The following is an 8,644-nucleotide window of genomic DNA, read 5'->3' as shown; positions in this document are numbered from 1 at the left end:
GTCCGCTGCCCTCAGACGGGGATGGGGGGGCACGCCTGGGCCCCTTCTGTTCCTTGAGCCTAAGCCCCACCCCCCACAGCCCCCAGGGCCTTTTCCAGCCCTGTGGGTCCTGAGCATAGGCCCTCCCCACTGCCCAAAACTTGCCCTTGATTAGGCCCCGCCCTCCACAGCCAAGGCCTACCCCCCCCTTTTTTTCCTTTCCCTCCTCTTTTTTACTATTTTGGTACTGATGTACCTTCCAGTTGTTGATTCATCTGTATTTTTATTTTTATATTCTTTCTAACATATCTGTTAGTTTCCTAGTCTAATTTTATTTTTTACTCTGTTCTTTCTCTCTTTTTTTTCTTGTCACCCCACACGGCTTGCAGGATCTTGATTTGCGAGCCTGGGGTCAGGGGGAAGCTCCTGTGGTGGGAGCTCTGAGTCCAAACCACTGGACTAACAGAGAACCTCAGACCCCAGGGAATAGTCATCGGAGTGAGGTCTCACAGAGTTCCTCATCTCAGCACCAAGAGCCAGCTCTACCCAATAGCCTACAAACTCCAGTGTTGGAAGCCTCAGGGCAAACAACCAGTAAAACAGGAACACAATCCCACTCATAAAAAAGAGAGAGAGAGAGAGAGACAGCAAAAAAATATGTCACAGATGAAGGAACAAGGTAAAAACCTACAAGACCAAATAAACGAAGAGGAAATAGGCAATCTACCTGGAAAAGAATTCAGAGTAATGATAGTAAAGATGATCCAAAATCTCAGAAATAGAATGGAAGCACAGATTGAGAAAATACAAGAAATGTTTAACAAAGGTCTAGAAGAACTAAAGAACAAACAGAGATGAACAATACAATAATTGAAATGAAAAATACATTAGAAGAAATCAATAACAGAATAACGGAGGCAATAGAACAAATAAGTGAGCTGGAAGACAAAATGGTAGAAATAACTGCCAAGGAGCAGAATAAAGAAAAAGAATGAAAAGAATTGAAGACAATCTCAGAGACCTCTGGGATAACACTAAATGCACTAACATTTGAATTATAGGGGTCCCAGAAGAAGAAGAGAAAAAGAAAGGGTCTGAGAAAATGTTTGAAGAGATTACAGTGGAAAACTTCCCTAACATGGGAAAGGAAATAGTCACCCAGGTTCAGGAAGCACAGAGGTCCCATACAGGATAAACCCTAGGAAAAACACACCAAGACACATATTAAACTAACAAAAATTAAATTCAAAGAAAAAATATTAAAAGCAGCAAGGGAAAAACAAAATAACATACAAAGGAATCCCCATAAGGTTATCAGCTGATTTTTCAGTGGAAACTCTGCAGGCCAGAAGAGAGTGGCAGGATATACTTAAAGTGATGAAAGAGAAAAATCTACAACCAAGATTACTCTACCCAGCAAGGATCTCATTCAGATTCGATGGAGAAGTCAAAAGCTTTTCAGACAAGCAAAAGCTAAGAGAATTCAGCACCACCAAACCAGCTTTACAACAAATGCTAAAGAAACTTCTCTAAGCGGGGAAACACAAAAGAAGAAAAAGACCCACAAAAACAAACCCAAAACAATTAAGACAATGGTAATAGGAACATACATATCGACAACTACCTTAAATGTAAATGGATTAAATGCCTTAACCAAAAGACACAGACTGGCTGAATGGATACAAAAACAAGACCTGTATATATGCTGTCTACAAGAGACCCACTTCAGACCTAGGGACACAAACAGACTGAAAGTGAGGGGGTGGAAAAAGATATTCCATGCAAAAGGAAATCAAAAGAAAGCTGGAGTAGCAATTTTCATATAAGACAAAATAGAATTTAAAATAAAGAGTATTACAAGAAGGACACTACATAATGATCAAGGGGTCGATCCAAGAAGAAGATATAACAATTGTAAATATTTATGCACCCAACATAGGAGCACCTCAATACATAAGGCAAATGCTAACAGCCATAAAAGGGGAAACTGACAGTAACACAATAAGAGTAGGAGACTTTAACACCCCACTTTCACAATCTACAGATCATCCAAAGTGAAAATAAATAATGAAACAAAAGTTTAAATGACACAATAGAGCAGATAGATCTAATAGATATTTATACAACATTCCACTGAAAAGTGGCAGAATACACTTTCTTCTCAAGTGCACATGGAACATTCTCCAGGATAGATCACATCTTGGGTCACAAATCAAGCCTCGGAAAATTTAAGAATACTGAAATCATATCAAGCATCTTTTCTGACCACACGCTATAAGATTGGCAATCAGTTACAGGAAAAAAACTGTAAAAAAAAAAAACACAAATACATGGAGGCTCAACAGTGCACTACTAAATAACCAAGAAATCATTGAAGAAATTAAAGAAGAAATTAAAAAATACATAGAAACAAATGACAACGAAAACACAACGAACCAAAACCTATGGGATGCAGCAAAAACAGTTCTAAGAGGGAAGTTTATAACAATTCAACCTCACCTCAAGAAACAAGAAAAATCTCAAACAATCTAACCCTACACTTAAAACAACTAGAGAAAGAAGAACAAAGAAAACCCAAAGTCAGTAGAAGGAAAGAAATCATGAATATCAGAGCAAAAATAAATAGAAATGAAGAAAACAATAGCAAAGATCAATAAAACTAAAAGCTGATTCTTTGAGAAGATAAACAAAATTGATAAACCCTTAGCCAGACTCATCAAGAATAAAAGGGAGAGGGGGTTTCCCTGGTGGCGCAGTGGTTGAGAGTCCGCCTGCCGATGCAGGGGACATGGGTTCGTGCCCCGGTCCGGGAAGATCCCACATGCCGCGGAGCGGCTGGGCCTGTGAGCCATGGCCGCTGAGCCTGCGCGTCCGGAGCCTGTGCTCCGCAATGGGAGAGGCCACAACAGTGAGAGGCCGGCATACAAAAAAAAAAAAAAAAAAAAACAAAAAACAAAAAAGGGAGAGGGAGGGTGCAAATCAATAAAATTAGAAATGAAAAAGGAAAAATCACAACTGACACTGCAGAAGTACAAAGGCTTATAAGAGACTACTACAAAAAACTATATGCCAATAAAATGGACAACCACGAAGAAATGGACATATTCTTGGAAAGGTACAATTTTCCAAGACCGAACCACAAAGAATTAGAAGATATAAACAGACCTATCACAAGTAAGAAACGGTAATTAAAAATCTTCAAGCAAACAAAAATTCAGGACCAGATGGCTTCACAGGTGAATTCTATCAAACATTTAGAGAAGAGCTAACACCTGCCCTTCTCAAACTCTTCCAAAATATAGCAGAGGGAGGAAAACTCCCAAACTCATTCTATGAGGCCACCATCACCCGGATACCAAAACCAGACGAAGATGTCACAAAAAAAGAAAACTACAGGCCAATATCACTGATGAACATAGATGTAAAAATCCTCAACAAAATACTAGCAAACAGAATCCAACAGCACATTAAAAGGATCATACATCATGATCAAGTGGGGTTTATCCCAGGAACACAAGGATTCTTCAACATACACAAATCAATCAATATTATAAACCATATTAACAAATTGAAGAATAAAAACCATATGATCATCTCAGTAGATGCAGAAAAAGCTTTTGACAAAATTCAACACCCACTTATGATAAAAACCCTCCAGAAAGTAGGCATAGGGGGAACTTACCTCAACATGATAAAGGCTATATATGACAAACCCAGAGCCAACATCATTCTCAATGGTGAAAAACTGAAACCATTTCCTCTAAGATCAGGAACAAGACAAGGTTGCCCACTCTCACCACTCTTATTCAACATAGTTTTGGAAGTTTAGCCACAGCAATCAGAGAAGAAAAAGAAATAAAAGGAATCCAAATCATAAAAGAAGAAGTAAAACTGTCACTGTTTGCAGATGACATGATACTATACATAGAGAATCCTAAAGATGCTACCAGAAAACTACTAGAACTAATCAATGAGTTTGGTAAAGTAGTAGGATACAATATCAATGCTCAGAAATGTCTTGCATTCCTATACACCAACAATGAAAAATCTGAAAGAGAAATCAAGGAAACACTCCCATTTACCATTGCAACAAAAAGAATAAAATACCTAGGAATAAACCTGCCTAAGGAGGCGAAAGACTTGTACTCAGAAAACTATAAAACACTGATGAAAGAAATTAAAGATGATACAAATGGAGAGATATACCATGTTCTTGGATTGGAAGAATCAACATTGTGAAAATGACTATACTACCCAAAGCAATCTACAGATTCAATGCAATCCCCATCAAACCACCAATGGCATTCTTCACAGAATTAGAACAAAAAATCTCACAATTCGTATGGAAACGCAAAAGACCCCGAATAGCCAAAGCAATCTTGAGAAAGAAAAACGGAGCTGGAGGTATCAGGCTCCCTGACTTCAAACTATACCACAAAGCTACAGTAATCAAGACATATGGTACTGACACAAAAACAGAAATATAGATAAATGGTACAGGATAGAATGCCCAGAGATAAACCCACACACATATGGGCACCTAATTTACGACAAAGGAGGCAAGAACGTACAATGGAGAAAAGACAGCCTCTTCAATAAGTGGTGCTGGGAAAACTGGACAGCTACGTGTAAAAGAATGAAATTAGAACACTACCTAACACCGTACACAAAAATAAACTCCAAATGGATTAAAGACTTAAATGTAAGACGAGACACTATAAAACTTTTAGAAGAAAACATAGGAAAAACACTCTGACATAAACCACAGCAAGATCCTTTTTTTGACCCACCTCCTAGAGTAACAGAAATAAAAACAAAAATAAACAAATGGGACTTAATTAAACTTAAAAGCTTTTGCACAGCATAGGAAACCATAAACAAGACAAAAAGACAACCCTCAGAATGGGAGAAAATATTTGCAAATGAAACAACAGACAAAGGATTAATCTCCAAAATATACAAACAGCTCATGGAGCTCAATATCAAAAAAACAAACAATCCAGTTTAAAAATGGGCAGAAGACCTAAATAGACATTTCACAGAGGAAGACATATAGATGGCCAAGAAGCAAATGAAAAGATGCTCAACATCACTAATTATTAGAGAAATGCAAATCAAAACTACAATGAGGTAATTACCTCATGCGGTCAGAATGGCATTATCAAAAAAGCTAGAAACAATAAATTCTGGAAAGGGTGTGGTGAAAAGGGAACCTTCCTACACTGTTGGTGGGAATGTAAATTGATACAGCCACTATGGAAAACAGTATGGAGCTTCCTTAAAAAACTAAAAATAGAACTACCATATGACCCAGCAATCCCAGTGTTGGGTATATACCCTGAGAAAACCATAATTTAAAAAGAGACATGGGGCTTCCCTGGTGGCGCAGTGGTTAAGAATCTGCCTGCCAATCCAGGGCACATGGGTTAGAGCCCTGGTCCGGGAGGATCCCACATGCTGCGGAGCAACTGAGCCCGTGCACCACAACTGCTCAGCCTGCACTCTGGAGCCCACATGCCACAACTACTGAAGCCGACACGCCTAAAGTCCATGCTCCTCAACAAGAGAAGCCACCGCAATGAGAAGCCTGCGCACCACAATGAAGAGTAGCCCCCGCTCACCACAACTAGAGAAAGCCCCTGTGTGTGCAGCAATGAAGACCCAAAGCAGCCAAAAATAAATAAATAAAATAAATTTAAAGAAAAGAGGCATGCACCACAATGTTCATTGCAGCTCTATTTACAATAGCCAGGACATGGAAGCAACCTAGATGTCCATCATCAGATGGATGGATGGAGAAGATGTGGCGCATATATACAATGGAATATTACTCAGCCATAAAAAGAAACGAAATTGAGTTATTTGTAGTGAGGTGGATGGACCTAGAGTCTGTCATACAGAGTGAAGTAAGTCAGAAAGAGAAAAACAAATACCGTATGCTAACGCATATATATGGAATCTAAAAAAAAAAAAAAGGTGGGTACTGATCAACCTAGTTGCAGGGCAGGAATAAAGAGTTAGACATAGAGAATGGAATTGTTGACATGGGGTGGAGGGGGAAGCTGAGGCGAAGTGAGAGTAGCATCGACATACATACACTACCAAATGTAAAATGGCTGGTGGGAAGCAGCAGCATAGCACAGGGAGATCGGCTCGGTGCTTTGGGATGACCTAGAGGGGTGGGATAGGGAGGGTGGGAGGGAGACGCAAGAGGGAGGGGATATGGGGACATGTGTATGCATATTGCTGATTCGCTTTGTTGTGCAACAGAAACTAACACGGTATTGTGAAGCAATTATACTCCAATAAAGAGCTATTAAAAAATAATAAAAATAAAATAAAATAGGGAGAAGGTGAAACAAATGTAATCACACGCACCCTTAAAAGTGGAAGAGGAGAGCAGAAGAGTCAGTCAGAGAGATTAAAAAAAAAAAAAAAACAGGAGTTGGGCAGTTCCAGAAATCTCTTTCAAGATTCAGATGACAGGGTGAGACTGTCTGACTGCTTTCTTGGGTCTCCTGCCCACTTTGGGGCCAGAGTACATTGAGAAGAGGGTAATTCTCTAAGGCAGAATCTGGGTGTTGCTAAATGGGGAGCTGGGGAGAGGGCTGCTGGGAGTCAATCAGCAAGGGCCGTATAAATGGCCTTAAGCTTCGAGGTTTCTTTCTGCAGATAGTTGCTATGACTGATACCACAGACTAAGGGTTAGATGTCTGGACCCGGAGGCAATACTGTAAAGGCCAGATGAGTTGGAGAGTCAATAGTCTTGCGTTCAGTATTGGGTGGTGACAACCCCATTGGATCGTCTCTTTTGGGGGATGAGCTATAGATAGATGCAAGGTACACCCAGTGGATAGATAAGTGGAACTCGTAGTATGTCCTGAAGGATACTGGCTCAGTGTCCAACTTTGGGAAGTACTGAGCTTCGAGGTACAGGTCTACTTTTGTGTCCTTGCAGTTGGCCCCATGACTTAACATCATGCAGTGTGTGTCCTGATAAAATAAGAGCCTGCCAGCCCACATGTTTTGGACTTTGGGCCCCTTGAGAGTTTGAACCCTCAGCAGGGCCAGATTATTTATCTGCACATTGTAAGTCCCTCATCAATATTGAAAGTCTACTAGCTCACATTGGTCTTGCTGCTTCCAAACAGATCTTGACTAATGCTAACAGTTCCCTCTAAGGGATGCTGATGTGCTGAGAAGGTGCAGAGCTGACTGGAGGTTGTACTGACATGCCGAGCACTGAGATGAAGGGTGCTTTCTAGTGTGAGGTTCTATGCGGCGTGTTTTACATGTAGTTTTTTAAATTAATTTTTATTAGAGTATAGTTGATTTACAATGTTGTGTTAGTTTCTGCTGTACAGCAAAGCGAATCAGTTATTCATATACTTATATCCACTCTTTTAGATTCTTTTCCCTTATAGGTCATTACAGAGTATTTTTATCCGTACTGTCATTATCTCACTTTGCTTAAGAGGAAATTTCATCTGGGGAAGTTAGCTGAATTGCTCAAGGTCACCAAGTTAATATGTTGGTAAGTTTAGGATGCCCACTCAATTCCCCAGGTCAACCACTCAGCTGCCCTAAATGTACTGCTCTACATGTACTCCAGTCTGACTCTGGAAAGAAACCTGGAATGGGACCCTCGTGCCTTTGTGCTTTGAAGGAATCAATTCCTGCCTTTTCTTAGAAAGGAAAATATTAAGTACAGTTGTCTTTTACTGACAGTTAGATTACCCAATGGTGTGAGGTTTACATACCTAGTTAGACCTTTCCAGAAACAGGAGGTAATTTCAAAACACTGTGTTTGCCAGTCTGTTTCAAAAGGCCCACTGATTCTTGTAAATATTTTGTTTCAGGATAGTAGCTGTTAAGTGCATGGAGTTTGCCTTTGGGAACCTCAATTCGGATCCTGTCTCTTCCACTAATTGGCTATGTCTCTGGACAAGTTTTTGTTTATTTTATTTATTTATTTTTAAGATTTTTCTGTTTTTGATGTGGACCATCTTTAAAGTCTTTATTGAATTTGTTACAATACTGCTTCTGTTTTATGTTTTGGTTTTTTGGCCGTGAGGCATGTGGGATCTTAGCTCCCGGACCAGGGATCGAACCCACACCCCCTGCATTGGAAGGTGAAGTCTTAACCACTGGACCGCCAGGGAAGTCCCTGGACGTGTTTTCTGAACACCTCTGAGCTCTGGCTTCCTGCACCTACCTCAGAGAATTGTTGTGAGGCTTGAGGCCATGCATCTGCAGTGTCCAGCAGGTGGGAAGTGGACTATAATAAAAATGTAGGTTACCTGGAGCACAGGGTTGTTGACGCTCCAGGGGTCTCAGAATCTACAGGGAACCACAGTGTGTTTACTAACCTCTGGCTTTGACCAAAGTAGAAGCTGACCAGAGATGATCTTTAACATTTTCTTAGAGGATTATTCACCATAAACTGTTTATTTATCTGAATAAATGTAAAGCTTCCTATTCATAGGCACATGTTGTTTTGGAATAAAATAAATGACCACAGTACTTAACTTCCAGGTCAGTGTCTACAAGGATCCCTTGTAGGTAAGGATGTTCTTTTCCCACCTGGCAGCTGGGGAGTCCAGAGCCTCTGGGAGAGGGGGTGGGACAGCATGAACCCTACAGGGGGCGAGTGCACTGACCTGGG

This window comes from Grampus griseus (assembly GCF_964374135.1).
Source record: "Grampus griseus genome assembly, chromosome: 8".
Lineage (NCBI taxonomy): Eukaryota > Metazoa > Chordata > Mammalia > Artiodactyla > Delphinidae > Grampus > Grampus griseus.
This window is presented reverse-complemented; position numbering follows the sequence as displayed.